At 39.5% G+C, this 7,719-nt stretch overlaps 1 long non-coding RNA gene across 1 annotated transcript in view; it reads right to left on the reverse strand.

Moving 5' to 3' along the window:
• The window catches only part of LOC149456638 (uncharacterized), a 41,172-nt gene extending 39,846 nt beyond the window's left edge, over positions 1-1,326 (reverse strand). The window contains exon 1 of the long non-coding RNA XR_016313838.1: positions 1,254-1,326. This is a non-coding gene — a long non-coding RNA (uncharacterized LOC149456638). The remainder of the gene's footprint in view (positions 1-1,253) is intronic.
• Positions 1,327-7,719: the final 6,393 nt, after the last annotated feature.

The following is a 7,719-nucleotide window of genomic DNA, read 5'->3' on the forward strand; positions in this document are numbered from 1 at the left end:
TTTCTTTTGAATTTTATGTTGCTATTCTGTCTCTCAGTGTTACAATACACCTACCATTCGATTTTTAGACTGATCATTTTTTTGTGAGTGGGCAAACATTCAAAATCAGCAGGGGATAAAATACTTATTTCCTTTACTGTATATATATAGATCCAAAACTCACAGGTCTTGCAGAAGAGGAAGATCAAAATCAGCAGTGTTTTTATTGTCAACTTATCAATGAAGCTCAGTCCATCTTTCTCAAGATGTCTCAAAACTTTGAAAATAAAAACACTGCTGTTTTGATCTTCCTTCTCTGCAAGACCCGTGAGTGGCTCTAAATCAGTTTTGGATTTATATGAATTTCTCTGTGGTTAAAAACCTGGGTATTTACTTCAAACCTAGAGTTCCATGGCTACCCATGAAACTATATATTATATATAGCGCTGCGATTATATTTATAGGTTGGATGCTTCGCTGACAAAATAATCCACTAGCCTGTAAATGGCACTGCAGATGTCACTGAAGTCTGCAGGTTGTCAAGATACAATTACATATTAAAATATTAATCCAAAAAATGGATGACATTTCTACTTTTTTGCACATTTGCTGCCTATAATAAAAACAGAGCATGTTTTTATTAAAATACTGTACAAAATAAAAACATTTTTTCTAAAAAAGCACAAAAGTCAAGTACTGCTGAATTTGGCCTTGGCATCTAGGCATCAATAACCTCTGGTCACAAAAGGGTTAATAGGAATACTGAAGTTGCCCATATTTGTGAAATTATCAGAAAGGAAACAAAGGGCTTACAAAAAGAAGCTTTTCTAAGAACTGAAAAGCAAAATTTCAAGGATAGTATATAGCCAGAGTCCTGAGTAAGAAGGAAAAAACTTGATGTAGTGGACCTCAAAACATGTAAGAGAGAGCTAAAATAAATGATTAACTGGCTGCAAACTACAATACTCAGATAATGAAATGTGGATCCATCAACATTATTCTTAAGACCAGGTGTATAGTTGAAGTAGAAACAATCATATGAGAATGTAGTAGGGAGAGGGGGGTAGTGTCAACAAGCATTAACCAAATTTCCGTTACTTAGGAAAGTGCTGGCATTATAAGTATAAAAATCAAGAACACTGGTCAGTTTATCTGTATGCATAATATGCACTCTACAAAACACAGGAGGGCGAGTTTTTGGAAAAGAAGTGATGTTATTGAGCTTTTGTTTTTAACAGTACAATTACTGATGCATACTTAATGTCTAGAATTACCATGTGTTCTGTGAGTAGACTCTGAAAGATTGCTTCTAATCCTGGTTCCTTTCAAAATTTTTACATTCATTCTAAAAGCAAGGGGAGAGAGGAAGAAAAGAGAAGGGAACAGGAGTTTGAAAGCTGGATTTGTATAAGAGAAAAGTGTTAAGAGAAGCCGATACTGGTTATGTGAAATAAAACCAGTTAATGGGAAATGCAATAGGAGAGGGCGGCGAAGAATAGGGAATGAGTGGGGTGGCAAGGGGGAAATGCTCTGGGAAGAGTCTTCTCATTCTTTGTTAATACAAGCTGTAGGTTGCACAGTGCTTATATGGTACAATGTTACTCCTGGCCAAAGCTGTATTGCACCAATGATTACATATAGTTTTTACAAGAAAAGCCATTACCAGTTCAGTCCCAAGCCCAGATAACATCATAGATAATAGAGGGGGTAGATTGGAACAAATATCTGCAAATGAGGTCTGGGGTGTACTTGGACATATGACAGTGTGACATGGTAATACATTTATGGCGTATGGGAATCTCACACTACAGCAGTCTCTAAAAGCATGGCAGTATCCCATGGCAGTGAACTCTGGAATTAAAGTCTAAGTGCATCCAAAATAACCCCCCCAGAAAAATCAGCACAAGAAACATAACTTAAGCTTAAAGTCAGCTGAAGTCTCTTTTACTAGGTGAAATCCTCCTCTACACCCCCCCCCCCCTCCACACACACTTACCCCCGCTCCTGTGCTCTATGACTTTGTAGTTCTCTATTCTCAAGGTTATGAGAAAGTTATTCCCGAAAGTATCTGGTCTGGTTGCTTGTGTAAAATATTGCTTTACAGTGCCTTGAAAAAGTATTCATACCCCTTGAAATTTTCCACATTTTGTCATGTTACAACCAAAAACGTAAATGTATTTTAGTGGGATTTTATGTAATAGACCAACACAAAGTGGCAAAAACTGTGAAGTGGAAAACGATAAATGGTTTTCAGAATTTTTTACAAATAATTATCTGAAAAGTGTGGCATGCATTTGTATTCAGCCTCCCCCCCCCCCCTCAAGTCAATACTTTGTAGAACCACCTTTCACTGCAATTACAGCTGCAGTGTATATTGATTAGTTTACACAAGAGTTATAGCATCTACAAACTATGGGACATATACTGGAATTTTTTTAATTTTTTTTTTTTTATACTAGTAATGGCACGATCAGGGACTTATAGCGATAGTGTGGTGGATATTGTTACACTGACACTTTGTGGGAACCAATGATACTAATACTGTGATCAGTGCTAAAAATATGCACTGATCACTGTACTGCACTTAACAGCCAGAGCTCTGTTCTTTCACCTACCTGACGGACGGCAGGTGCCAGTGAACATACATTTACTGGCACTCATAGATCGGCTTCTGCTATGAGTGTTCATAGCAGAAACGAGCCGGAGGCGGCGCACGCGTGCCCCCTATGGCGGAAGTGCGAAATCACACACACATATATATGTGTGATTTTGCACGATTTTGCACAGGAGGGCTGCCCTGTAGCAGTAAAATGCTATAGGGCGGTCTTCAAGTGGTTAAAGGGACAGAGCACCATTTTTAAGTTTCAGTATTTTCTTATAGTAGTGCGTGAGCACACTTCAGTAATTGGGTAATACACTGGTATAGCAGAGCACGAGCATACACATTTACATTTATGCAGAGGGGAAGACGCTTCACGCAGGGCCCTCTTTGCCAAAATTTATTCCAGTCCTCTACTGTGAAGGTGAATATGCTTAAGGCCAACTTCGTCTAAATGTTTATCCATTTTTATATGGTTGGCGGCAAATTAAAATAGCACACCTGCTAAATACCCCCAGTAGAATACTCAGTTTCATATAATTGCTGTTGCCATTACAAAATCAAATGAAATACCACGCTCCCCTGATGCATTTCCATAAAGTAGAATAAATAACTCAAAAATCCATCTGCATCTTTATTACAGTTCTTTGGTAGGGGTGAGATTGTAACTAGAGAATTAAGAAACTAGTGCATGATTACAATCCTTGATGTTGTTTCAGAACTGTAATACCACTCTTTGTGGAGCTGGCTTCTACAAAGAAGAGTCCATCTCCAAAAAAGGTCAAATTGCTCCCTAGCAGTGGAATTGCCTCTGCGCTGAAAGGGTTAAATGCTTGTTCTTGTTTAGAGGACAGAAAACAGCAGTTTTACTTACCTGATCCCTGTTTCCTGGCAGTCAACTGTCCCTTGGCATCTCACTTCCAATGCAGGGTTATGGGCTCTGCATTGAACGTAATGACATCAGAGGACCTGCGATTGCAAGTACAGAAAGATAATATTTGACCTGTCAGACAACACCCAACTTTTTTTGTACTGAGTGTTGCCAGTCCTGCCCAGTATCTTTTGCTAAACTACTTAACCACTCCTACTCTCAGATCACCACAATATAAAAGCAAATTCTTTGTAAGACCAAAATAAGAACAAGAAGGGCTCTTTCAGATAACGTGGAGAGGACACAGAATAGCTCTGAATGTTACACGTTTCTGAAGTTTTTGCACTTATAAGACAGATATATCAAAATCCTTTCAATTGTATATTTAACAGACCAAAAGATAAGTTCATTGCTAGGGTTTACATAAACTATAAGCAACTGCCTAATGATTTACTCTCAAATCAACACCGTGGCCAAAAGTTTTGAAAATTACACAAATATTAGTTTTCACAAAGTCTGCTGCTTCGGTGTCTTTAGATCTTTTTGTCTGATGAAATGCTTGTAATTATACTTCAGTATACCATAGTAACATAAGTGTCAAAGGATTTTATTGACAATTACATTAAGTTTATGCAAAGAGTCAATATTTGCAGTGTTGACCCTTCTTTTTCAAGACCTCTGTAATCCGCCTGGCATGCTGTTAGTCAACTTTTGGACCACATCCTGACTGATGGCAGCCCATTCTTGCATAATCAATGCTTGGAGTTTGTCAGAATTTGTTGGAGGTTTTTTGTTCATCCGCCTCAATGGGATAAGGGTTTATGGAGTTTTATGGCCATGGACCCAAACTTTCGATGTTTTGTTCCCCAAGCCACTTAGTTATCACTTTTGCCTTAGGGCAAGGTGCTCCATCATGCAGGAAAAGACATTGTTCTTCACCAAACTGTTCTTGGATAGTTGGGAAAAGTTGCTTTTGGAGGATGTTTCTGGACCATTCTTTATTCATGGCTATGTTCTTAGGCAAAATTGTGAGTGAGCCCACTCCCTTGGCTGAGAAGCAACCCCACACATGTCTCAGTAACGTTGGTATGACACAGGACTGATGGTAGCGCTCACCTTTTCTTCTCCGGACAAGTTTTTTTCCGGATGCCCCAAACAATGGGAAAGGGTATTCAGAGAAAATTACTTTACCCCGGTCCTCAGCAGTCCAATCCCTGTACCTTTTGCAGAATATCAGTCTGTCCCTGATGTTTTTCCTGGAGAGAAATGGCTTCTTTGCTGCCCTTCTTGACACCAGGCCATCCTTGAAAAGTCTTTGCCTCATTGTGGGTGCAGATGCACTCACACCTGCCTGTTGCCATTCTTGAGCAAGCTCTGCACTAGTGGTGCTCCATTCCCGCAGCTGAATCAACTTTAGGAGACGGTCCTGGTGCTTCCTGGACTTTCTTGGGCACCCTGAAGCCTTCTTGAGAATTGAACCCAGTGGTGTATTTAGGTTTTGTGCTGCCCTAGGCAACACAAAATTTGCCCCTCTCCCCCCAGAGATAACTTGACATTGACCAACAACACCCCTGCCCCCCCTCCCAAGAAAGCCTTGCACTACCACTACCCCCCATACACAGGCCACCATCTGCCATGGCGAGACAGAGAAAGACACTAGCCTTCACAGCTCCAGATATCCACGGGAACAAGAATGGGGTAGTGCATACACCCTCATGAATCTCGCAGTCTCTCTTGGAACCCACCAGGTCCCCATACCGCTTGTATCTCTTCTTCCATCCCCTCTTCCAAGGGGAAGTGCTGCCCCCCCTGAAAAATGCCACCCTAGGCAAATGCCTGGTTTGCCTTGTGGTAAATACACCTCTGATTGAACCTCTCTTCTTAAAGTTCTTGATGATCCAATAAATCCTTGATTTAGGTGCAATCTTAGTAGCAGCAATACCCTTGTCTATGAATACCTTTTTGTGGAAAGCAGTGATGACTGCATGTGTTTCCTTGCCGGTAACCATGGTTAACAGAGAAAGAACAATGATTTCAAGCACCACCCTCCTTTTAAAGCTTTCAGTCTGTTATTCTAACTCAGCATGACAGTGATCTCCAGCCTTGTCCTCGTCAACACCTGACACCTGTGTTAAAGAGAGTAAATCTGTGTTTTGCAAAACTTTTGGCCACGGCTGTATCATGGACCACTGTGTCAAAAGGGAAGGATTGACAGCTCTAGACATGGACAATCTCACCATCAGGTGTCCATTTATTCATGTGCTGTGTATACTCTACGAGATGTTAGGCTTCAAAAAGAGTAAATACTATATCCAAGTAAATATTAGCAAAAGATGTCAGCAAATCTCTGACACAATTTATGCTACTGTACCACTTACAAAATGCTCTGCATAGATACAAACTAATATAAGATATTAAAAGTAAACCTTTTCTGGTAGTAATATGGAGTCTGACACTTTCTGACCTTCAGAAAATGCTAGTTTCCCAGATTTTATGCTGACCCTCTAGGTTCCACATCATTATAGTCACTGACCTGAACCAAGTATGCAGAGCAGGAAAGTTAGAAGTGAGTGTGTAAGCAGAACAACCAGGCAATGTTATATTGCATTTGCAGAATTAATAGTCAGCAACAACAGCCACAATGTGTCTCTTAGGAACAGTTTCCTTTAACATCGGATGACAGTAGTTTGTCAGTGGTTAAACAAAACACATCAACATTAAAGTGGAATTCCAGTCAAAAAGCTAACCAATGCTAAACCTACTCCCACCCCCATTCTAAAGATATTCCTTCTAACCCTGTAAAGAAAAGATCTCTTACTTACTTATTCTGAAACTGGTCTGGTCCTGCCTCCAGTGGCAGCTTCTATGCAGGAGAGAAAGCCGACAATGGGTGGAAAATGCCTGAGATGACATCACCCAAAAACATACTATGGGGCATCGGTTGTCGGCTGCCTTTCCTGCACACAGAAGCCGCCACTGTCAGCTCAGTCTGGGACCAGACCAGAGCGGCTTCATAATAGGTTAAGTTTAGCAAATTTTTTTCTTTTCCGGGTTAGATAGAAAAGCTTTAGAATGGGGGTGGGAATATGTTAGCACTGGTTAGCATTTGACTGCAATTCCACTTTAATCCAGATGAACCAACAAATTCAGTTAGTCAATATTGTATCCTACATACTATCCTTTTTTTTGTTTTGCTGCTAATGCAATCAATCTTACTTGTTTTTTTGGAAATGCATCCACATTGAGAGAGTACACTTGGAGGCTAATTATATGTATCATACAATCTATAGGAGTAAATCTGGGTCGAGTAAATAAAAAAAGATCTGGGTGTTCTGGTAGATAATAAATTAAACAAGAGCAAGCAATACCAACCAGTGTGTGACTTCCACATTACTACTGTATCCTGTAATGGGTGGAGGTCTGAGGGAAAAACCAGTGAGAGTTGCTGGGGACCCCAAAGATCAACACTCCTTGAATTTAGAGGAAAGATTTCAACGAAATCGTCAACCATCAGCACAAGGGGCACTTTGTATTGACTGTAAGTACCAACCCCTGTGCTGGTTTTTTGTTTACACACGTTTTTATTGAGAGATAGACAACAAAAACAGCACCACTTCATGAGGTATAGCATACATCAGGAAAAAGGCACGTATGTAAAAAATGTATTATAAAACAGAATCATAGAAAAAGAAAATTTGAGTACATGAATGAGATAGACAGTAAGATAAGCAGAACAACCAAACAACCAACAAAAATACAATGTCAATAAATCTATGATAGTCTATCAATGTGCTGTTTTTTTTCTTTTAATGTTTTGACTAAATTTAGGCCTGAACTCTTTCACTGCCAGGCCCTGCTATCTATTAAACTCAGGTGGCCAGACCATTTTTGCAATGTTTCCATTGTTTTTTATTTTGTCCCTTACAGCTTTCAGAGTTTGCAAACCGAAAGCAAATGACTGGTAGAACAAAGAAAATGGGCTATTGATTTTTTAGGTCCAGAGATAGTTGTGCAAATTTTACAATTTTTGCTACAAATACACTAAAATTATTAAAGTTTAGAGTTAAAACCTAGAATTTACAAATATTTGTTTATTAAGATACGCAAAACTGTAAAACAATCTGGAGGTTGTCTGTCACCGATGTATTTTGCTAACACCCAATCGCAGTGCTAGGTATGCACTGCATTGGTGTATGTCGTGATAAAATTATGCAGGCATACATTTTATTTTAATGCAATATGTTACAATGCACAGAAATAAAGATTTGTG

Source organism: Staurois parvus, unplaced genomic scaffold, assembly GCF_062004578.1.
Source record: "Staurois parvus isolate SC_StPar_1 unplaced genomic scaffold, SC_StPar_1.0 ptg000353l, whole genome shotgun sequence".
In the NCBI taxonomy this organism is placed as follows: Eukaryota; Metazoa; Chordata; class Amphibia; order Anura; family Ranidae; genus Staurois; species Staurois parvus.